The 25011-nt window shown below is 46.9% G+C and overlaps 1 pseudogene; it reads right to left on the bottom strand.

The window, feature by feature from the left end:
- Positions 1 to 15129: 15129 nt before the first annotated feature.
- On the bottom strand, positions 15130 to 17810 carry LOC136510549 (ATP-dependent Clp protease proteolytic subunit-related protein 2, chloroplastic-like; annotated as a pseudogene).
- Between the last annotated feature and the right edge of the window lie 7201 nt (positions 17811 to 25011).

Here is a 25011-nt window from a genome sequence, read left to right as displayed (position 1 = left end):
CTCGCACCCACCCACCCGACGTGCGACGCCGCGGCGGCGGCTCGGGCGCTCCGAGCTCGCGGCTCGTCCGGGTCACGTCCACGTCCCCCGCGCTCCTCCCTGGCATCGACATCTCTCTCGGTCCCTCATGGCGCTCGGCCCTCAGTGGCGGGTGGCCTCCTCAGCCTCGCTCCCCGTGTCCACACGTGCTGTACGGCAGCGCACGCAGCCTGTACGACGGCGCATCCCACAGGTACGGCGGCGCATCCCTTCCGGCCTTCTCTAGATCTCAAGCTGCTGCTGCATCTCAATCTGTATGTGTTTGCTTTTTTGCATTTGTCAGGAAGCGAGCAATGTGGGCTCCTGCTGCGGATCTCAAGGTGCTGCTGAATCTCAAGTGTCGTGTACTCTATCATGTTCTGGGCTATCGACTATGTTCTGTAAATGGCTATTGGCTAGCTGCTACTGCGTGTTTTGTATCTTCTATCATATTCAGTATGACAGTATTATCATGTTTTGTATTGCTCTGAGGCCTACGGCGAGCGAGAGGGATGTGGGATGTGGTGCCCCTTACAGATTATGGATATGGTCTTCCTTATATATATACTCTGAGGCCTCTTGTGGGCCAATGTGGGTCACAGGTGTGTAAGTGGGCTAGCCAGCATTAACGGAGCCTCTAAAAACGGCTCTCAATTTAGATGCGGACCTCTTAAGAGGCCTGTCTCTATTAATTAATTTTAGGAGGCATGAATTTTTTAAGTGTCTCTATAAATATTATGAGTACACCTGAAAATCATGAGGTATTGTAGGAGACTGGAGCTTTTTTGTCCACCTCTAAAAATAAAAGGGGATGTCTCATGAAATTGTTTTTCTTGTAGCGACTAATATTTAAAGTTGTCATTCTAGACTCATCACTACTAGGAATGTGATGTACATATGTTTAAGTGGTTTATCATCCCATGAAATTTTGCCATCATAGAAAAAAATTATGACTCCGTGTCTAATGATAAAAGCATGATGAAGAAAGTGTGTAAGTGGCTGGCCATGTTGCCGAGACACTTATGCACCTTTCTAGCCTCATGTAAACGGTGACGTTGATGGACCGGAGGATGTGCCTACCATACCTTGGAGAATTTGGAGGGGTCTATGCCACGGTGGAACTTATAGCAAGGGATATAAAATGGACCATACTTTTTATCAACACAACAAATGGGACAAACATATTTCCTCAAACATGTTCACACAATATAGTTATATCAAAATAATGGCATGCCAAGTTTTACATTCCTTACATGTGAATAATGGGCTAAAGGCAAATATGTAAAACCAACGCAAAATGAGTACAATCTATTTAATCAAGTTGTTAGCTGGTCTTATTTGTACCAAGGCGAAGAATAGATCCCTTTGACCGTTGGGTTACAACTTGGTTTCTGTGTCATATTTATTCTCTTCCTCCATAGGCTTTAACAAGAAGTAGCCCAAATAGTTTTCAGCTCTCCCTTGACGATAGCATAGGTTCCACACTGGCACAACGCCCACCAAATTCTATATTGTAGGCACATTCTCTTGTCCATCAATGATATCAGTTTATAGGAGGGACAAAGGTGTTGGCTTTTGGAGCACATAGTGCAAGTACAATGGTAGGTGGGCTGGATATGGTTTGTGATAGTGAGCGAGGATACTGCAATGGTGGGTGAAACTCAAGGGAGGTGAAGACGGGTGTATGTAGCCAAAATCTTTACTGAAAGGGTCTATCTCAATCATGTTTACATCTAAGCAGCTGTTTTTAGCCTCATAACAGAGATGACATTTCACGTCTACGAAACATTCTCAATGCGACACCAAGAGTGAGGATCCGAACATGGAGATCGAATGAAGGAAGAGGGAGAGAAAGTAGGGGCTCACCTATGCCCATAATGGATTCGGTCGAGAGGTTGCATCCTCCACCATCAGCCTCATACTGTGCAGGAGCATGTGACGGATCCAGCCCAGAGCTCACCCCCTCCATTGTCTACCTCGCGTTGCACGCGAACATGTGCCGGCACCAAAGGGGTTGGTGCCCATGCCCTACGAATAGATCTAGAAGAGGTCGGGCTTTCCTCCTCGACCGTGTCGATGCGGCATTCGCGAGCTCGAGATCCGACCCTCCAAATTCGAGCGTAAGTGCTGACCCAAAAGAAAGGCCGAGACGATGGATTTAGAAGAGGGAGCAGCGTAGAGGCAAAGGGGATAGCAAAGAGAAGCGGGGGGATGAGACGGTGGAAGAGGGGAGATGGGGGTGAGAGGGAGGAGGTGTACGGGCGGCGATGCTCACAGGGTGGGAGAGAGGGTCAGGGAGGGAGATGGTGATAGGGTCTGTCTTATATACTCTGAGACCCTTTGCGAGTCAAGATGCGCCGGAGGAATGTTAGTGGGACAGCTAGTATTATCCTCTGTTAATTGATTTTAGGAGGCAAGAATTTGTTGAGTGTATTTGTAAGTTTAACCGCCTCTAAAATCACAATGTATTTTAGAAGACTTGGACTTTTTTGTTCATCCGTGAAAATAAAAGGGGCTGTCTCCTAAAATCATTCTTGTGACTAATATTTGAACCATCATTCTAGAGTCGGTAGCACAAGAATTGCGATATACATGTGTGTAAGCGGTTTCCCATCAAGAAACTTTGGCATTATAGCAAAAACTTATGATTCCTTATCTAGTGATAAAAAGACGATGAAGTACGTGTGTAAGTGGCTCGTTGCCATGGCCACAAAGATCAACAACATCTGCTGCAACCACAGAAGTTAAGGCATGGTAAATAGCATAAGCTACGGTCACAATCTGAAAACTTTGGGAGGTCCAAACTGGGGCCAGGACGCAAAATTCCAAGCTATCAGATGACTGTACCCAGTCACGCGCTACCAAAATCAAGATTCCCTGCACTTTGATGGTAAAAGTAAGCCCATCCTAATGTTTTTTTAAGATATCGTCATGAAGAGTTTTTCAAAAGATTCGTCATGAAGAGTTTAATAAAGCACTATAAGGTTTGATGGGCTTGTTCCACATGAAAGACAATGCACAGTAGTCGTAGAGGTACCATCGACATGAATGAGCATGAAGAATGTCACCTACAGGTCACAAATCATCAAGTACATCAACGATCCAAGACAACAATATGGTAGATCTACTTCAAGCTCCAAATTTTGTTACCTGCCGTTGGATGTTGTTTCTTGGGCCTGGCAGCTTTCTCAGGGCTGCAACCAAACAGTCCCACAATGCATTAGCACAACTAGAGCAACACTGATGTGAACGAACCTGCACTGCCCATGGGAACATGTAGTTTTTATCCAGAGGTTGGTCCTCATTCGAATCCAAATAGATTTAGTCAAAATTTCTCACACAAAATCAATGGCCTACTAGGAGTCAGCTTACTGAATGCAATGATGACCATCATATTTCGATATGGTGGGCAACAACAACAATCACCATACTTTCTGTGTGTGCAACCCACAAATTTTTGTGATAAGCAAAGTGGTCATCGCACTCGTCACAAAACTCAGCTGAGAGATGGGCATGTGATGCGTGGAGTTTAACATGCCAAACTTGCCTAGCTTTAGTGTGAAACTTTAATAAGTGGCGGATCTAGAATAATTTAGTTAATGACCATTCGGCTAATTCCACTGTATAGCAACATATAGTAGTAAATAACTGCTATATATCACTGTTGGGTCGAAACTTGCAATACAACAGACTTGGCTATCCCTGTCGTGTCTAAACCTAGTATCACTATTGGATTCGGATTCAGATCAGGCAGTGACCGGGCCAATTCACTGCTAATTCTGGACTCGACTGTGATAAGTGATACAGAATATGTGCTTTTAGGATTCAAACTCAAGACCTCAATATTCTTGTTCTTTCAAGTGCCAGTACCAGTTGAGCTATACGACACTTGTAACTACACAGCGAATACTATTCTTCTTACTAGACAACTCTGAATCTTATATTGTATATTTGACATTCTAAATGATCTTAAATCACTACAACAGAAAAATTATCCGAGGCGGGCAAAAATAATTAATCGAGGCAAGCATCGCATCCGCCTCCGCATAAAGGTCACGGTTAATCCAGCCTTAACGGAGGCGGTTGGTCGCCCGCCTCGGTTAATCAAATAAAAAAATGAAAACCCGTGGACAAGCCCGCTGAGCCCATCCACGGGCCGCCGGGGGAGCACAGGCGGCCAGATTCGGCAGCTCCACCACCGGATCCTTGCCTCCAGAACCAGATCCACCGTCGAGGGAGCATGGGCGGCCAAATCCGGCCGCTCCACCAATAGATCGGCTGCGTGGGGGAGGAGGGGTGCCATCGCGAAGAAGGAGGGGCGAGGCCGGGCCGCCGTGCCACGCCGATGGGTAACCGTGCTCGCGAGGTCGTCGTGCCCGCGAGGCCGTGCCGCTAGGCCGCCGGTGTTCCACGAGACCACCGTGCCGAGCTGCCACGCCCGCGAGCTCGTCCTCCCGGACTCCAGATCCGTTCGAGTGAGGGAGAGGGAGAGGGAGAGGGAGGGAGGCACGGGAGACGGAGGCAGTCGCGATGAGGCACTCGATGAGATCGGTTTGGGTGAGGGAGGGGAGGCGTTGTGTGTGTGAGAGAGAGAGAGAGATGAGTGAGGGATTGGAGATGGGTTAGGGTTTCATCTGATACTAGCCACTACTGCCTGCGCTTCGCTGCGGGTGATGTGCTTGGTATAGGAAAAATTTTAAGAAATATGGCTCATATGTCTAATATGTTTTCTCATCGTGTTGGTACGGAAGGTTGGTCTCAGTATTGTAAACGAACATAGAGGCTGGTTGTCATTACATGGTGCCTATTCTAGGCCAGCAAATCAATGACATGTTAGTGGAAAGAAGTATTTGATGGAGCTGGGCTCAAGCAACTAACACACTTAGATTTAAAGTACAACATTGGATAGGATTACATTATAGGTGGAAATAGCAAAAACTACAACACAAGTACTTCTCCTAACGCGAGGGTTTACAAAAAAGTGAATTAGGATACACTCCCCTTAGGCAAAACTACGACACGCATCCAACAACTACGGACGACAACAACGACAAGAGTACAATACAGGAGGACAGTGACGAAAAGCACTACTACTACGGGTACAGCATCCCAAGGCAACTAATCTACCTTGGAACCACACATCTTTATTCCTGTGCTCGACGGATTCTTCTACCGCCCTGGCTATGGATCTGCATCTTCTCGTGGCAATGGCTGAGTGAGAGGAACCAAGGGTTCTGCTTCTAACACTTCTGAAGGTGGAGGTGCTGACGGTTCTACATCACCGGTTCTCCTTCTTTCATGCGGGTGGATAGGGATCCCCTCCAAGATCGAGGCATCCTGCCTTTCATCAACCAGCGTCCTCCGCTTGGCCCTAGTGAACAGATAGGCCTCACCTAGCTGATGAACATGCCGATCTTCGGCCTCCTTCAAAGCTTCTGACATGGCAGTCTCCTGGCTCTCAGCAGCTGCAGCACTGGCATACGCTTCGACGAGCTGCACCTGGAGCATCCGAGTGAAGATCTCGGCTTCTTCAGCGCGTCGGAGGCACGCCCTCAGCTCCAAGGCTTGCCGGTCATATTGCTCATCCAGAGCAAGCAGGTATGTGGTCAAGTGCACTACGGTAGGACTATCTTCCTGCGCATCCCGCCCTTGCAAAGCCTCCATGCGAGCCCTCCATGCCCGCCGATTCCTATCCAAGGGTGGAAAGAACCTCATGGGGGTACGAGCAACGGGCTCTTCATAGAGCTGGCAAAGGTACCGCAAGGCTTTGCGGGCCACAACCTGGTAAGTGTCGGTGAAACTAAACCCGGTTGCGGTCACACTCTAGGCTTCGGTGATGTCGGGGAACTCTTCACTCTTCCCAATGTAGATGGTAACCTCACACCGATCGGTGCCATGCTTCTCATACTCACGGCCCTCATACTCGGGACGATCTTTGACTCCGAGCTTTTGCAGGGTGGCATGTAGGATTCTAGGAAAACCCTCAATGTTCAGGCAGTAACTACTAACCTAGGCTCCTGCCATTTCTGGCGGTGGCTACAAAGAAGGGCTGAGCAAAAAGCTTGTTCAAAGGGAAAACCTAAGCGAGCTACCAATGGCTAAGCCAGGCTCTGCTTATAAAGGCGGAGCAGTCTGTAGTCCTGGCGCGGTTCACCAGGGTTCCTGCGCGGGATCACTACGAACGAATCAACCAAATTCTGCGCGTTCGAGTCGAGTGACGTGCGGTGCCACTATTGAGTAGTACGACTATAGGGCAAGGGTCTGACAAGAGCGCAGAAAAGGGGTATGAGAAGACGTGGGTCACTACTGACGTGACTCACGGGCGAACGCGGAGCACAAAGCCACAGTGTAGACCTAACTCTGTAACAAGCACGAGTAAGCCATGCACACTACGACACACGTGACACCTATGGATGGTGTATCTGCCAACAATACGGCACAATAATGCACAAACAGGCTATGCATTAATGCACGTCCTATGCGTTCGAGGTGAGCGATGTCCGAGGCCATTAATGACTAATATGGCTACAAGCCAAGGTTCTGACAAGAGCCCAAAAAAGAGTGTGGGGAGACTTGGGTCATGGTAGGCATAACCGCAGGCGACGCAAAGCACAAAGCCACAAGGAACGAGTGCCTCTGCAAGTATGGATGCAGATGCAATTATGGTAGTTGTAGTAATGGCAACCAACCCAAACCACCGACCATCTCGGGAGCAGCGTGCACACAACCCAACCCGTGTCTTAGATGCATGGATGCATGTGTAAGTACAAATGGCCCTACATGGTCGGTGAATCGTTTTTATCTGATGGTAAGGAAGAGAGGCATTAAATGTGTCCACCTGCCTGATTTGTTTTTATCTGATGGTAACATGAAGAAGAGGCATCAAATGTGTTCACCTGCTATCGACCCACCCTGCGTAGGTGAAGATGTCCAGTGCTTTCAAACTTAGTGAATTTCTAGATACCTTAGGGAATGGCTTCGAACACTGCTCGTTTCGTGCACGTAAATATCCTGCCGCTTTCCTTTTATTGGTCTCCGCACCAGACTAAATAGTGGACTGCGCCAGGACCAATAACCACTCCAACATTACAAAAGGCTAGTGGTGCTCAAAGGAAAAGCTAAGTAAGCTAAAGTGCGCCGAGTGATGGTACCAATGGCTAAGCGAGGCTCTGCCAATTCCGCTGGTGCTATGATAAACTATATTCGGCAGATCTAAGTGGCTCCAGTATCACCAAAAAACAAATGGTGCTTATTCGGTACGTAGCCAAAGGTTTTAGGGGCACGCAGCCCAGCTGTACAAACCAAATGGTGCTTATTCAGCAAGCTAAGTGGCACCAGTATCACCACAAATCACACTCATTGCCCACGTAACCAAATCAACACCCTCTCCTTGCAAACCCTAGCTTATCCCCTAGCTAGAGCCCCCCACCGAGTAGGCGAGCACATCTATGATCTATCTAAGATGACTGTTGCACGTTAAGAAGCGGATCGTTCATCATAACATTATAATAGCCATTGCTACCCGTGCTTCGCTGCGGGTCATGTGCTTGGTATAGGAAAAATCTTGGGAAAAATGGGAAAATATGGGAAGGAAAGGTAACCTGGCTTTTTTTCATTACAATGTTGTAAACGAACATAGATGTTGGTTGTCATTACATGGTTCCTATTCTAGGCCAGCAAATCAATGACATGTTAGTGGAAAGAGGTATTTGATGGAGTTGGGCTCAAGCAAATAACACACTTAGATTCAAAGCACAACATTGGCTAGTATTACATTATAGGTGGAAAGAGCAAAAACTACAACACAAGTACGTCTCCTAACGCGAGGGTTTAGAAAAGGGTGAATTAGGATCCACTCCCCTTAGGCGATACGACAACACATTTCGTAAATCTGGAATTACACGAAAGATTACATGACGTCGAACACTAAATTACACCGGGATTTAAAGTTACATGGTTAAGAGCAACCTAGTACAACCAAGGCTTAATCTAGAAGTCGAGATAGATGAGGGCAATGGAGAAACAACAAGATAATGATTATCCAAAACATGGCATATGACCAACAGATCCAAAAACAGGAGACTGAGAAGTCAAACATCATGAACCCTAAGACCAAACTAACCAACGGTAGACTTGAACTTCTTTGAAAACCAGATCCCTTCTTCTCAGATTACACCATCGCCTCTGTCAGACGAACCTAGATCCACAATGACGACTAGATCCCGTAGCTCTGCTTCGGATTTGAGAGAGATGGCGATGAAGAAGAAGAGCAAGGACCAAGGGCATCTTATAGTGGCGAACGGAGATGGGGCGCAGCACACCGGAAGTGGAGACGGCATGGATGGGATACACTGCCGGTTCATGTTGTGGGGATAAAGTCGACCATGGCGCACTCCCCGTGTAAGCGAGCGGAGGGGGGAATAAAGGAGAGGAGAGAGGGTTCGCTCGACGAGGGAGGCGTGCGGGCGGCCATGTCCCCAAAAGAAGAAAGAAGGGAGGGGGTCCAGTATGGGGATGAGGGCGAGGATCAAGAGCGGACCGGAGGCCAGGAAAAGGAGGAGCGCACAGCGCACAAGGACGGTGAGTGCGGCACGATGTCGCGAACATGCGAGGATAGGGTGCTAATGGGCCCAACACCGATGGCGTCCGTGGGGCACGCGGTGACAACGACTCGGCATGCGTAGCGTGGCCAAGCTGGGCATAGTGCTTGGGACTTGACATCCACTAAGGCTTTTCTAAGTACTCCCTACTACCCAAGGCTAACTTTTTCTAAGTGTTCTTCTTTCCTTCCCTTCCTTGTCCACAATATGCGTCAAACTTTGTATGAAGTGAGATCGCAACATACATGCTTCCTCCGAAACCACCTCCTCTTGTTTACTTGGTGAGAAAACTATTGCATCAACCCGTTGTGGATTTCCCGTTCAAGCACCCGAATATTTGTATCAAAAGTGGTATGGCGGTGTAACTTGGTAAAGGCACTTGGTCAATAACCTTGATACCAGCGCGTGCCGAGCAGCGTCACCATGTGGCAGTTGTTCCACAGGGGCCCTCAGTTTCGTCGTAGCACCATAAGCTATTAATATGTTGCTTCTCTTAATCCAAGTCCGATCTTGTTGCTTCTCTTAATCTGTTCCATCTTATTCCAAGTCCTTTTGAATTAGATTCTTGTTCCATCTTATTCCAAGTCAGATCTTGTTGCTCCTCTTAATCTGTTCTAATGAATATTATTATCCATATGTTAAGCTTCCAAAAGATCTTGCTTAGCTTGAATCAGAACTTTGAATTCTATGGTTCATTTTTATGCATTTTGAAATGTTTTACTTTTCAAAAGGAAGCCTTTCAATCAAAACCGAACAAATTTTTGTTTTCAACTCCTTTTGAATTAGCTTTCAAAATATATTTTATGTTTAGAACTCAAGAAAATATTTCAACCATGTTTCACAACAAGGGACAAGGACTTCAAATCCAACAACGGATTTGATTTAAAGAGATTCAAGTGTTCTACTGGGACATCCATAATTAGTCGATATAATGTCCTATGTTATCCAATCCCGACTGGTCTACTCGCATCCGAATGGCGATTTCTCTTGTAACCCACTTAACATCACTCTCGAAAACCCTAAGCACGTCTAACAAGACTTAAGGTAGATGGACGCAATAACACAGCGAAATAAATAAAATGCATATTCCGAACATCCTTATGTTGGTACAACATACAGGCACTTAGTCTCCCATTCTCGACACATCGTTCATCTTTCCTATGATCGGACTACCTCAACAACTACGGACGAAATACAATGGAAAGATTACAATATCGGTGGACAGCGATGAAAGACACTACTAAGTACGGGTACATCATCCCAAGGCAACTAATCTACTTTGGACCACGCATCTTCATTCCCGGGCTCGGTGGATTCTTCTACCGCCCTGGCTATGGATCTGCCTCCTCTCTTGGCAATGGCTGAGTGAGAGGAATCAAGGGTTCTACTTCTGACACTTCCGAGGGTGGAGGTGCTGGCGGTACTGCAACACTAGTTCTCCTTCTTGCTGGCGGGTGGATAGGGATCCCCTCCACGATCAAGGGATCCTACCGTTCAACAGCCAGCGTCCTCCGCTTGGCCCTGGTGACAAGGTAGGCCTCTCCCAACTGATAGGCATGTTGATCTTCAGCCTCCTTCAGAGCTTTCGACATGGCAGTCTCCCGACTCTCAGCAGCTGTCGCACTGGCATGCGCTTCGGCAAGTTGCACCTAGAGCATCCTGGAGAAGATCTCGGCTTCCTTGGCTCGCCGAAGGCACTTCCTTAGCTCTGAGGCTTCCCGGTCATACTGCTCATCCAGAGCAAGCAGATACGTGGTCAAGTGCACCATGGTAGGACTATCTTCTTGCGCATCCCGCCCTTGCAAAGCCTCCATGCGAGCCCTCCATGCCCATCGATTCTTTTCTAAAGGTGGAAAGAACCTCATGGGGGTATGGGCAATGGGCTCTTCATAGACCTGACAAAGGTACCGCAAGGCTTTGTGGGCCACAACCCGGTAGGTGTCGATGAAGCTAAACCCGGTTGCGGTCACATTCTAGGCTTCAGTGATGTTGGGCAACTCTTCACTCTTCCCAATGTAGACGGTAACTTCACACCGCTCAGTGCCATACTTTACATACTCACGACCCTCATATTCGGGACGATCTTTGACTCCGACCTTTTGTAGGGTGGCATACAGGATCTTGGGAAAACCCTCGGTGTTCAGGCAGTAACTACTAACCCAGGCTCCTGCCAACGCTGGCGGTGGTTGTAAGGAAGGACTGAGCGAAAAGCTAGCTCAAAAGGAAAAGCTAGGTGAGCTAAAGTGCACCGGGTGATGGTACCAATAGCTAAGCCAGACCCTACTTATAAAGGCAGAGCGGTCAATAGTCCTATCGTGGTACACCAAGGTTCCAGCACGAGATCACTATAAATGAATCAACCGATTTTTTCGCGCTTTCAAGGCGAGCGATGTTCGAGGCCATTAATGACTAATACGGCTGCAAGACAAGGTTCCGACAAGAGCCCAGAAAAAGAGTGTGGGGAGACGCGGGTCACGGCATGCGTGAACCACAGGCGACGCGAAGCACAAAGCCACAATTTAGCATTAACTTTAGAACAGGAATGAGTCAGTCGTGCACCATACGCCACTCGTGACACCTATGGATGACGTATCTGCAAGCAATACGGGCACTACAATGCATAAACAGTATATGCATGAATGCACGTCCTATACATTCTTCTACTGTTGCCAACATATAGAGCAACCGTTCTTAGATTTTTGGCATACCGATCTCTCCATGTAGCTAGTCGATACTATCGAACTATGCTCAGGGTCAGTATACCTATAGAGAATTTGATTAAGCCTACCTAAGTCAGCAGAGTGCCATCTATCCTGGATACATAACCATAGTAATAGGGCTACTTATATAACTTCACATGCAGTGTCCTAACTTTTTGGAAACGAATTTGTTGTTAAGTTTTAGTTTAGAAATAGGTTCTGAAGCTTTATTTCCTCATTTATGACGATGGTGCTGCTGGTAGTGTTGGGAACACGAGCGGTGCAAGGAAGGCAGCGGATCTTCGACCGTAGTCCGCAGTGATCGCCCTGATGTTTGCCATGGTGAGGTGGACACGGAGGTGCTAAGGGATGATGGGACGTTGCACGACTGGGAAGTTGAACCTGCACTGGGTAGGGAGCCGTACTAATGTCGACCAACCCTAACCACTGACCACCTCGGGAGCAACGTGCACGCAACCCAAGCCGTCTCTTAGATGCATGGATGCATGTGTAAGTACAAATGTTCCTGCATGGTCGGGGAATTGTTTTTATCTAATGGTAAGGAGGAGAGGCATTAAATGTGTCCACCTGCCCTACTTGTTTTTATGTGATGGTAGCATAGAGAGGAGGCATTAAATGTGTCCACCTGCTTTCGACCCACCCTGCGTAGGTGAAGATGTTCAGTGCTTTCAAATTTACTGAGCGAATTTCTAGATAGCTTAGGGAGGCACTCGCCATCTTGTTTTATATACTTTGCACGTTCAGCCTATTGCACTCCTTGTATAAATTCTCCGGGGACCACCATTTATTGCTTCATCTTTACCGTGCTTTTTTTGCCGGGTCTTTACCGTGCTTTTAGCGGACTATAAAACTTTATTTGTGGATAATTTCAAGTGTTAACACCTAAGTACTCTCTCCATCCTAAAATGAATATAATTCTCACTTTTCAATATGTCAGATAATTTTAAATTTAATCAATAAGATAGATGGTGTGGTTTTAAAGACGTGGCCAGACATAGCATGATGTGAACCTCAGGAATTCCCTTCTACTTTGTCAGGACCATACAAAATCTTACAGACACGGTTTACGCTTCCAAGACATTGAAAAAGTTAGTTCAAATTTGGTCAACTCCATTCTTTTTAAGTTGATACTTCGCTACCTGCGGCTGGGGAGGAGCTGTGCCACCGGTGCTTAGGTTCTCGCCATTAATGGTGTCGTGTGGCGCCATGGCTGCACAGGGAGATGGGACGACGCTGTAGCTGGGCGGTGCGGCGTGTAGCGGGGGGGTGGATGCTCGGCATGCATGGCCGGTAGCTCGTAGCATGATGGTTGGCACGCATGCAAGCATGAACCGCGTGCATGCTGCTGAGGCCTTTGCTTGTGCCTACGTGCTAACTTTGCATGGTGCATGCAAATGGAGGGCGACTAGTTAGCGTGGTTAAAGGTAACAAGGTGCATGCGTGGTAAAGGTGGTGGTTGTCTGCGCGCGTGCTTGCCTTGCTCTATTTGCTGTGCATATACGATTGTGTTGCTCGTGCTGCTGCCATGCATGGAGAAGGGAGCGGGAGGAAAGGCGGGAGGTGGGACCGCTGTCGTGGCAGGGTGCGAGCTGCCGCAGTCGGCGAGGTAACAAACTGTGCGCTTATCCGCTCCTGCGCTCTGACGGTCGGCTGCACAGCCAGATGTGGACAACGCACGGCCTCTGCTCTTCAGCCGGGTTTTTAGGTCCGATGCAAACCACCCTCCTATTGTTTTTTGCATTGAATCCCAGTTTCTTCTCCTTGCAGGAGCTGAAGCAATGAAGCTGGGCGGTCACCGGTCACTCCGGTCCCAGTTCAGATTCTAAGGAAAGCTGGAGCCCCCATGCCAAAATCCTTGGCTCAGAAACGAGAACCGAAGACAAACACATTAAGGCCCCGTTCGGCTTACCTTAAATCTGGCTTGTTCGACTTCTTTTTTCAACCGAAACAGTATTTTATCCCACAACATTTCATCCAGGACAGTGTTTTCCACCCACTTTCAGCCAAATTTCAGCAAACCGAACGGGGCCTAAATGTTTGTGGATAATTTAGTACAACCAATCAAAAAATTGCTTATCTTCACGCTCTTTATATCCATTTTCTAACACAGCCCATGGGTCAACAAAAGGAAAAATAAGCACTCAGTTCGCCTGATCGTATCAGCCACGTTTATTAGCCATGATATAATGTTTTTATCTCACAACAAAACAGCATCAGTCAGCTTATAAGCCACAGAAACGATCAAACGAATAGGGTGAAGATGCCCATGCATGGTGTTGAGCTCTCCCTTGGGCTCGGGGTGGTTGTCGTATATATGTCTGTGTCCATCGCCATCCCTATAGGGCTGATAATCTGATAACACCAGTCCGACTTGGAGACCAAGTGTGAGCATCTCTAACAATGCACATATAGATACTCTATAATCTGTATCCAGTTGCGATTGACTTTCTCCAGTTGTCAGATAGATTAGCTCTTGTTGTAGGTTTGTAGCCCAATAGGAATGTTGATTACGTTAGTTACTATGTTTTAACTCTATTGGTTATACTAACTTTTTATCCAAAAATCTTTTTTTGTGTTTTATTGAAAATAGACTCTACATCCTACACTTTATTATTAGTTACTCCATCCATTTCAAATTATAAGTCGTTTTGATTTTTATAGATACTTAGCTTTTATTACACACCTAGATATCTAATATGTCTAGATACATAGTAAAAGTTATGTATCTAGAAAGCCATGAAGAACTTACAATTTAGAACGGATGTGTAATTAGAAATAAATTTAGGGGTTACTTTATGTTGTCTTTTCATAATGACATATATGGGCCGTTTAGATGCAAATTTAGGGGTTTGCTTTATATTGTCTTTCTAATTTCATTTTCACCAAATTAGGGGTCTCCGGTAATACATATATGGCATACTCACTTCATCCCAAAATAACTGTTGTTCTGGGTTTGTCCCACCAATTTCACTTTGACCAAATTCATTATAGAAAAGAATGCCAACATTATGGCACAAAAGTAGGCATAATACAAAAATATACTTCATGATAATTCTAATAATACTTATTTGATATCACAAACATTAGTACTTTCTTGTATAAATTTTAGTCAATTTTGAAATAACTTAACTTAAAAAATGAGTTACTTTAATTTGAGATATATGTGTTGTGTTCTTCTAAAGACAAAAAAAGAAGGCATTTGTCTAGTTACTCAATTTCCGTCCAGTCATCAAGTCGAAGCTCGAGCAAAATTGTAAAATTCCTGCAGTTATAATACACCGGAATGAGTTCATGTCTGGAGTCTGGACACACAGGGAGGCGGTGGGCTGCCATTATACCAATTTGGTGAGTAGCAACGGCCAGGAGACCTGGTCATGTCCGTTGGACTGTCACATCTGGAGTTGTTGCACATTTTCTTCTGTTTCGTCAGCAGTAGCACTAGCATATGCAGCATCTTTGCAAATTGAAACCATGTCAAAGCAGGCTGAGCGGTGAGTGCAATGTGCTGGTGCATCTTGACTTCCTGCTGGGCTGGTAGCATTCCTTTCGCCTCCCAATGGGCATCCTTTCCGGAGCATCGGTTTCTTCTTTGATGAAGAAACATTCGGCACGTTTATGCACAGTATGTAAGGTGGCTGGTCACCACCAGTGGCTGCTGCTCCATTGAAAGCTACCTCTTCTCCCCAACAGCCTGCTATCACATTGATATGAAGATACACCAAACATGTGCACCTGATATATCATTATAGAAAACTCACATATAACCTGGAAAAGAGTAGTGGTGGTACTCCTGCATGTAACTGTAGTCCCCATCCAAAACATGGGCACCTGATTGATGGTACAAAAGTAGCGCACGAGACGCCTAGAGGCTAGTGCCCTCTGGTCTTTTTCTTTGCTGCTTTCATCAACAAACCCAGCAATATAATACTGACAGTTAGCAAAAGCATACTAAACACTGCACACCAACAAAATACCTATGCATAAAGCTTCGGACAGTTACATTGCTCTCCAACAAGGACATTCTCGCACCAAAGTACCATGTGCTGCATTTCTCGATACATATGATGCAATGGAAGGAAGAGCTGCTACATCCTACTTCAGCCAGCCTTCCTGCTTATCTCTTGTTATCTATTATTAAGTCCTAGAGTCTGAAACCGCAAGTTGAAGTTTGGAGTAGCCCCAGTCCAGCACACAAAAATCTGATACAATAGGATAGCATCTATTAGCCAAGTCCTAGGTTTCGCATATCCCTCCTTTGGGCAGTGGAGCCCTATTTCTTGATTCCTAGAAGGCCTGATAATACGGTCAATAATCCCATATTCAAGAGCCCCTTCAGCGTCGAAACGCTTCACCCTAGAGAGGTCCTCATGGATCTGCAAAGAAGTAAATGTTTGAGAAGAAAGGGATGCTTGAACTGAAGTTACGAAAGACAAGTGGAAAAATTATAATACATGATCCTCTATGGGACTTCATCATGAGATACCACAGGCTAGAGCAAACCAAACCATCATTTACCACCAATGGGATGAGAAAGAAGATCATGTAATCAGACTTTCCTTACCTTCTCGACAGAATGACCTGTGTGCTCTAGCGAGTTTGCCATAGAGATAGTTCTTGATACGAATAAGCTCGTTTGCTTCATTTTCTATATCATCAGCCTGCAGATAAAGGTCCAATAAATCAAGACTAGTAAAATGTAGGCATTTCCCATATTGAACAGTTAAGTTTACAAACCTGCCCTTGAGCTGCTCCAGCAGGTATCTGAAGTGAAAGCCGGCATAGAGGCATACCAGTACGTGAACCCTTAATAACAATACATACAGAACAACAGAAATAGGCATTATACTTGAGCATATTAAAGCCACATATGGTCAATAGGAAGACAATACTAAATAGTAATACCTTTTCACCAGCTGCAAGAATAAATCCTGCCAGGTTGAAAGCAAAGCCCAAGCAGTGCGTACCAATTGGACTTTTTAGACTTAGCATGGTATCATATAGTGCCATACACGAAGCAAGCTGCAACACCAGGGTAAGTTTGGATTCGAATGTAACATGAGTATCTTAGGACAATCTGATTTTCATGGACTTCTTTTTATTATTTATATGAATATTTTAAAAGCATCAAAACAAGATATCTATAATATGCAAAATCAACTATTCACAATTTATGCCTTGATGATTGATAGTGCAGTAGGTAGAAGGTCAGAGAATCATAGGCTCGCCTTAAAAAAAAGAAATGGAAAGGTGTAACAGTAAAATAAATGGAGACCAACACAAGTACAATAATAGTATTCTGAGGTCCTTACATCTCCACCTGGCCCATTAATGTATAACATTATCTTTTTGGAATTATCAATGATGTCAAGATACAGCATGCTTGCCAACACTTGGTTGCTGAATTCTTCATCTATATTGTCCCCAATGAAGATAATCCGCTAACGGTACTGCACAAATTACTTATCCATGCACAACAAAGAAACATAGTTACATCAGCCCAAGGAAGCATATAGTCAGTGTTATTGGGTTTACCAGAGCATTCCATATGTCAAGCCATTGCCAGGTTCCTTCACCAGGTGTTCTGTAAGGCACCCGTGGAGTACCAATAGGCATCATTGAAATGCGGGCTCTGGTCGCCTTCTTGTTTGACAACCTATCAAGGGTATATTTGCATAATACTGAGATGAGAAATGTGCCCAACAAACCACATCAGGATCATTCTGTGTTTTTTTGGCTACTCAAATGCCATATTGCTATCTAAAATATCCACTACTGTTAGAAGAGGCACAACAAGCAATTTCTCCAATTGTTAACTGACAATCTGATAGAGGGGTTCATGATGTCATCTTAGTTTGGAAACAAAACTCATCTGTTTCAGTATCCATCGTCAACAATACCACCACCACCCATATAATGCAGTGAGCGAGCTCATCACAGCTCAGCCAGCATCCATGTAAGTGTCAAATCCCATTAGCCTAAGGTTAAGACGGTATAACATCCAAATACCAACAGCGCAGACATACACCTAGGCAACAACAAAAGGTCTACACAAGCACAGATAGCAATTAGGGATCTACGCACACTCACCCCAGAGAGATCCTCGGGTTGACGGCAGTGTAGAACCCAGCGCTGACATTCGGGCACGACGATTCCGACGACCCTGCTCACCATCCTCAACCCGGAAACCAAAATCAAACACAGAAGACGGATCCACCAAAAATTTAAACAAGTTTCAGTTGAATCTCACCGAGCTTGATCTGCGCCCGGAGCCCGACGAAGACCTTGGTGCCGACGCTGCAAGAGTGGAAACACAGAGAAGCCGGGGGGCCTCAGAGGGGGTAGTAGGGTTTAGTGTGTGAAGGGGTCGAAGAAGCAGGGAGGAAGTGACCGACCTAAGAGAAGACGGTGGGCTGGCGGTCGCGCGGGGGTGGAAGCATGAGGAGTTGGCCACCGGTCCGCAGAGCTGCCGCATCTAGACTCGTAGCGGCCTCTGATGGAGTCCTTGAGCGTGTCCACGCCGGCCGCGAGCCCCTAGCTAGAAACGGAAGACGCGGCGTGTTCCGGCGGGACGGACGCGGTCACGCTGTCGCGGGGTAGTGGTCGCACCGTCGGGAGATGGAGGGGTAGGGGAGGGGGAGGCGGGCAGGGGAGGGGTGGCCGCCGACGCTGAAGAGACGACCAGCGGCTGCGGCAGTGACAGGTTCGTCGAGCTCGTCGGGGGAAGGAGGGAGGAGCAAAGGAGGGGGAGGCCGGCGGGGGAGAGAGAGATGCGCGCAGCGGGGGGAGGGGAGGCGGCTGCGCCCACCGCCGGGGCCTGGCCACGCCGATGCGCCAGAGGCCGACCGATGCGACCGTAGATCTGGAGAGAGGCAGAGGGAGAGGAAGAGAGAGAGGCACCGCCGGGCCACCCCGCGTGGAGAGAGAGAGAGAGGCAAAGAGAGAGGAGGTCGAGAGCAGTGAGAGAGGGACGAAGGAGGCGGAGGGGAAAAACTCACCCGCGGCAGTGCGCCGCCCGCGTAGGGGCCTGATGTGGCTGGCTCGCCCGTCGCCGCTCCGGAGCCGCCAGCGTCGGGGGAGGAGAAGAAGAGGACGCCCGCCGCCGCTCCGGGGGCGGCCCGCGTCGGGGTAGGAGAGGAAGAGGGTGAGGTACCGCCGCGCCGGGGGAGAGCAGGGGCTCGGACGCCGCCGCGGCCACCGGCGTTGGACGGCGCACCATGGCGCCGTGCCGGGGGACGCCGCCGCGCCGTGCACAGGGTGCGGGGAGCCTCGGCGGTCGCGACGGGGAGCGAGGGAGAGAGCGAGAGCGCGGAGAGGAGAGAGAGGAGGGGAGGAGCGGAGCTGCTGCCGTCTACAATTTACTCGAGAGAGAGAAAGAGGAAGGAGCACCATTCTACATGAGGAGGACCACGGTGGAGCCCAGTTCTGCAAAGCAAACAAGGCTCAGCAGTATGCATGCGTGCCGTCCACTAGTTAGGCACCGACCATGTCCAGAATCCACCGTTCTCTGCTACGCGTCACCGTCCATTTGCATGCCGCCTACAATAAGAGGAAGCCGTACTTCATTTAATGTATGCAGTTGCTTCATCTATGTACTGCGGAATGCACGGTTGTGACGCGCCTCATCTGAGTCGTGGAATCTCGATCTAACGCACCAAATAAAAAGAGCTGACGTGGACATCCTAGAAGGTCGCCGATTCGGCGTGCCTTCATATCTTTAATATATACCGTGACCCCTCTGTTGGGCCAAATGGGCCGAGATGGACTGTGAGTGGGCTCATGTACATTAAGGGAGCCTCCGAAAATGGTGGCATTTGGCCCGCCCCCGTTAATAATAGATTTTAGGAGGCGGTTATTTTTTTAACCGCCTCGGTAAATCAATTTTGCGAAGAGGTTAATTGTGACCGCCTCGGTTAATAAAAAACGATCGCCTCGGTTAATCCTAGGCATTAACTGAGGCGGTTCAAAAGTCTGCCCGCCTCCGAGCCCCTTTGCCAAATGCCTTAGTTAAATTTTTTGTAGTAGTGAATGAAAAGATTGTTAACTGCAAAGTTATAGATCTCGTCGAGTACTACAACTTTAATGTTGACTTTGTCTCCATTCGACATGGTTAACCATCTCAAATCTGGTCTAACAACTTATATTAAATATTTAGACATGTAAACCATCTTGAATTAAAAAGTTGTCAACTATAAAGTTTTAGACCTCTTCGAACTCTATAATTTTGATATAAAGTTTATCTTGATCTAACCCCATATATAAAATTCTGAATTTTTCTGTGCAAAACAGTATATCCTGGCGGTTCAAGCGAACCGGCATTGATAGTCCACCTATCATAGCCAGTTGACTATCATAGCCAGTTGAAAAGCCAAGAACCATTAGTCGGTTGAATCCACGAACCAGTAGTACGTGGTAGGCTTGCGACAGGCAATGATAGTCAGACAATAATAACGTGTTATGTGATAGTGTCGGTATAGAATTAATTAAAGAAGAAAGAGAGAATAAAGCAGTATCATCCCCTGGGCTGGACATCCAAAAGGTCAGAGAATTATATACTCCATCCGTTCCAAATTACAAATCGTTTTGACTCTTTTGGTATATTCATTTTACTATATATATATATATATATATATATATATATATATATATATATATATATATATATATATATAGATATATAGATAGAGAGAGATAGCAAAATGGATGTATCGAAAAAGTCAAAGCGACTTATAATTTAGAACAAAGGAAGTTCATACTTTAGGCCCATTGTCCTATATACAACATATGCAATATAATTAATTCACTAGATAGATAGAGAGAGAGATAGTAAAATAGATGTATCGAAAAAGTCAAAGCGACTTATAATTTGGAACATAGGAAGTTCATACTTTAGGCCCATTGACCTATATACAACATATGCAATATAATTAATTCACTTGAGTTAGGTCTAGTTCCTAAGAAATAACACCAGAATACTATGTATTACATGAATTGTATCATACTATGTATCCGACCGGTGAATTTTAGAGTAAATTGGAGTGCACTCTTGCCTCACGAATTCATAGACTTGTGGCCTATATATAGGAGCCACATATATACACGATGGGATTTTGGATCATAATCATTGTTTTTTACATTTTTAGGGGTACATTCACAGCCCCTAAACAAAATGTCGGTTATCCATGTGTATTCCATATCACAATTTTAAGTCTTATATAATTCGGTGAATTGGGATTTTTCTAAAAAAACAAAGGGAGGAGCGCTGCCACTCAATTAAGACGAATGAATTTTATGTACAAGAAAGGCTCACCAAATGAGATGCCCACACAAAGCACCCGAGTGGCTAACCAACCCATGCGACGCGGTTGAGCACAAACATGGCACACTACCAAGGGTTATCATTGCCGAGCATGGAAACAAAGCTACCGGCAACTCCGACTTCCGATGGCAGGTCACCCACGAACCTCCTACCGATAGGTCTGAGACATCGAAGACGCGACGACAATCCAAATGCAATGCCTTCAAGAAGGGAGCGACGTCGATGGCGCCACCGTCGTACGTCCAGAGTGAACCAGGTTTTCACCCTTGGATGGCTACTAGAGGGAATGACATGATGCCCCCAACAGGGAAAGCGGTGCCCACCGGCGTCGCTGTCGCCAAGGCTTTCGCCCAAGGAACCTTCTAACACAAATCGTCAGCCCAAGAAGCCGGCCCCCCTACCAACCATCACCGCACTCGTTGTTGTCCTGCCGCACCACAGAAGCCCCTTTAGAGGGGCATCGATGCGCCGGCACAGCAGCCGCACAGTTGCGTCGCCCACCATCCCCTCCGACCGGGCAATGCATAAAGCCGGACATGACTCCACCGCGCGCGTAACACCGCCACACGTCCAGGCCGTCATCGACCTCCGCTGCCAGCTCTGGTACCCGCAGCCATCGCTGCCAACCTATGCTGCCAGCAGCCACGAGGCGCGTGCCCCACCATTGTGGGCACCACTCCCTGCCCTGGGCCCGCCGGATTAGGACGCTAGGTCCCGAACCCAGCGTGCCCTACCAACACAGCCGCCTACGTCTTGACCACAACCGCGGCACCATCCGTAGCTAGCCAACCGCAATCGCGGCCACCCTGGCCATTACCGGCCTTTGGGGGCGAATCACCGCTTGGCCACGCTGTGGGCAGGCCAGCCTGGCAGGACGCCGCCCCGGCTGTCGCTGGCCCTGGAGGGGCCCGGCCACCGCCGCAGCAACCAAGCCATGAGAGGGAGGGGTAGGCAGAGAAGGAGAGCACCATCCCTAGCGCTTTAACGAGCCCGATCGCCGTCGCCGCAACCGCCGCTGGCCGCCGCCGCACGTGCCGCCAGCCCTAAGCCAGATCCAGCCGCCTAGGGCCTGGGGGAGGGAGAGCCCCGCCTCCGCCATCCTGGCCGTCTAAGCGGCCATGCAGGCGTCCAGCTCCGACGGCAACGTGGTGGTAGAAGGTGAGGGAAGGGGGCAGCGCTAGGGTTTGTAGGGAGGCCTCCCGTGTCACCTGTGTGGGAGGCGATGCGGGGCGAGTCGGATGATTAATTGGGAATAGCCTAAAGATCTTTTGAAACCTAATACTGCCCAATGCCCATTAAGGAATGGCGAGGTAAAAACTACCTGACCTATGGATTGTAATACGGTAGTAATAGGGCAGCAATCATGGGCGGGTCCAGGAAAAATATATACAATAGTAATATAGTAGCAAATAGTGGTGGATTTAGGAAAAATATATAGGAGGCTGAACAAAGAGCACTAGACCAACATAAGTCCATAGGCCACGTTCGGCTTACCCCATATCTGGCTTGTTCGGCTTCTTTTTTTCAGCCGGAACAGTGTTTTTCTCTCACAACAATTCAGCCAGAACAGTGTTTTTCAGCCAGTTTCAGCCAAAATTATGCCAGCCGAACGGTGCCTATACAAGATAAATATAGTAGTTTAAAGGGAAAATGGTGTCCTTGCCCCTTACATAGATGTGCAATTGTGATTTTGCCCTCGTTTTTCTAACTTTGTGATTTTGCCCTTAACTGTTCATAAGTCAACGCGATTTTGCCCCTGGTCAACGCGAATTTGCCCCTGTTTTTACCGTTGACCAGGGGCAAAATCGCGTTGACTTGTGAACAGTTAAGGGCAAAATCACAAAGTTAGAAAAACGAGGGCAAAATCATAATTTCACAACAAAGTAGGGGCAAGAACACAAGAGCTCCTAGTTTAAAATAGTTCATATATTGAAACATTGATGAAAAAATCAAAATACATGCATTATGAGAAGTAAAAGATGCAATTTATGCATACCATGTTCGGACTAGATGCCCAAGATATCAAGTTGTCCTAAGATTTGTTAAGAAACTATTCAAGTAACATGGCTAGAATTTTGTATGGTGTAATTTTCATTGCTGACGAAGCTCACTTCATATTATGGCCCCGTTCGCTTGGAGGAATCTGTAGGAATTTGTGAGAGGAAATTAGTCACGAACATTAAATTTCAGCTGTGAACAGTGCTAGGCCTATATCACATAAGAAAAAGAATAATAGCCACAAGTCAATGTTTTGATTATTTGTTGTTGTTGCCCATGATAATGGAATGTTAATAAGAGCACACACGCAGCTGCTCTCTGTCAGGCCATGCCTTGCCAGCAGAGGAGAACTTAGTTTTCACAAGTCCTGATTGGCTGATAGTTCTACTCAATCAGTACCCAATTGAGGTGATTGCGAATCTTCTGATGCTTTTTATGGCTACCTGGAGTGTCCCAAGTAGTATCCTGCGTGTTGGCCAGAAGATTTTCATTGAAGGCTCTATTATTTTCTTGCTTGGTGTGGGCGAGCAGCCACACCCAGTGGGGGCACGACAAGAGCAAAAATGTTGGACATTGTCCGATCCTGGTACTCCTATAATTCTAATTTCGGGTCGGTGTGGTGGGAATTGTTACTATCAGGGATCACGAGGGCCATGCAAAACTAACAGCTTCGTTGCACGGACGCTAAGGAAGTCAAAGAGGCCGCATGTCGTGAATGAATTGAATTGGCGTCACGCTAGCCTGATATCCCAAGCAATGGTGCTTGAGACCGACTGTGTTGCAGAGAAGTTGAAGAACCGGGTGTAAGACCAATCTGTGGTCTGGTCTCTGATCCGTGAAGCTCGTCTCGAAATGGAAGGACTATGATATTGACGTTGTCAAGATTGGTAGAAGCCATAATAAAGTGACGCATAAGTTAGTGCAATTTGCTATTAGGTTTAGTCAAAGCCAAGTCTTTTATGCTTCTTTTCAGAGTTTGTTCAGTCTCTTATTTGTAATGACACTACTTGGTTCTTAACAAATTTCCCTTTTCGCAAAAAAATAGAGCCACGCGTGTATATAATGTTTAGTTAAACACCACAAGGTATGACATAAAGTTAGTTTTTTTTTACCTCTGAAAACAAAACTTGGATGTGCCTGCAGGTAACTCCAAAGTAGTTTGCCAAAACTGCTAGGAATTAGAATACATTTAGGGCATGTTTGGTAGAGCTCCACTAGTACAAAATGTGAATCAAAATCTAGAATTCACCGGGATCCACCATGGATTTGGGATTCACGATGTGTTTGGTACATCTCCACTCCTGTCCCTATCTCACTACCAACTTGGGCCCATGGGTCAGGAGACAAAATGCAAAAAAAAAACACGGCCATGGCTGCCTCCCACGAGTGGCGCGAGGGCCGACAGGCGGAGCTGCGCAGCCACAACCGATGGCACAAGGCGCGTGCGGGGCCGGCTTGCGGGGTCGGTGTGGCCGAAGCTTGCGTGGCCGCTGGATCTCGGCGTGGCCATGGTTGCCTTCAGCGTCGCGAGGAGCTCGCGCGGGGAGTTCCCGCGGCCCGCGGTGCAGGAGCCAGTGGGAAGGGCGGCGTAGGGCCCGAGCTCGCGTGGTCAAAGGTGATGACGATGGAGGATGGGTGAGGAAGAAGCGAAATAGAACAGATCGAATTGTTATTTTTGTGTAACTGGTGGCAATGGTGGGTAATATTTTCTAACTCCACCGAACTTGGATTTAGATTGTTATTTTTGTGTAACTAATGGCAGTGGTGGGTAATATTTTCTAACTCCACCGAACTTGGATTTAGTTGATGAATCTGAGGGCAAATCCACCGTTTTGGTGATCGGATCCATGGTGGAGCTGGTTGAGCCGGAAGTGTTTAGCTAACAAAATTGGATCTAGATCTGTTTTTGATGAATCTGGAGTTTGTGAAGCTCTACCAAACAAGCCTTTAGGAATAATAAGATTATTAGTTAAAATCTTTAAGGAATTAAACTCTACCCACTGATAAGTTTGGAATATGTGGGGCTTTTCAACCTCGTACTCACGCCGTCCCATAATAACTGCACCTTTGCACATCAAAAAATTTCCCAAAATAAAAGGCTACGATGGCATCTGATGAGTAGCAGTGCTAGTACCTAGAACCTGTACTGGCGTGGAGAAAATAATTGCAAGAAATAAAAAATCGACATAAAAATGGAAAGCTGCAAAGAGTGCTCTCGTCCACACATCCCTCGAGCGTTGGGAACTTAGGCCTGGTTTAGTTTTCCAAACTTCCAATTTTGACACTATGCAAAAAGAAGATTCTATATCATATTAAACTTGCGGTATATGTATGGAGTATTAAATGTAGATAAAATCAA

The sequence above is a fragment of the Miscanthus floridulus genome, chromosome 16, assembly GCF_019320115.1.
Source record: "Miscanthus floridulus cultivar M001 chromosome 16, ASM1932011v1, whole genome shotgun sequence".
NCBI classification, from domain to species: Eukaryota; Viridiplantae; Streptophyta; class Magnoliopsida; order Poales; family Poaceae; genus Miscanthus; species Miscanthus floridulus.
The sequence above is the reverse complement of the archived record's forward strand: the minus strand, read 5'-3'. Positions and strand labels throughout refer to the sequence as shown.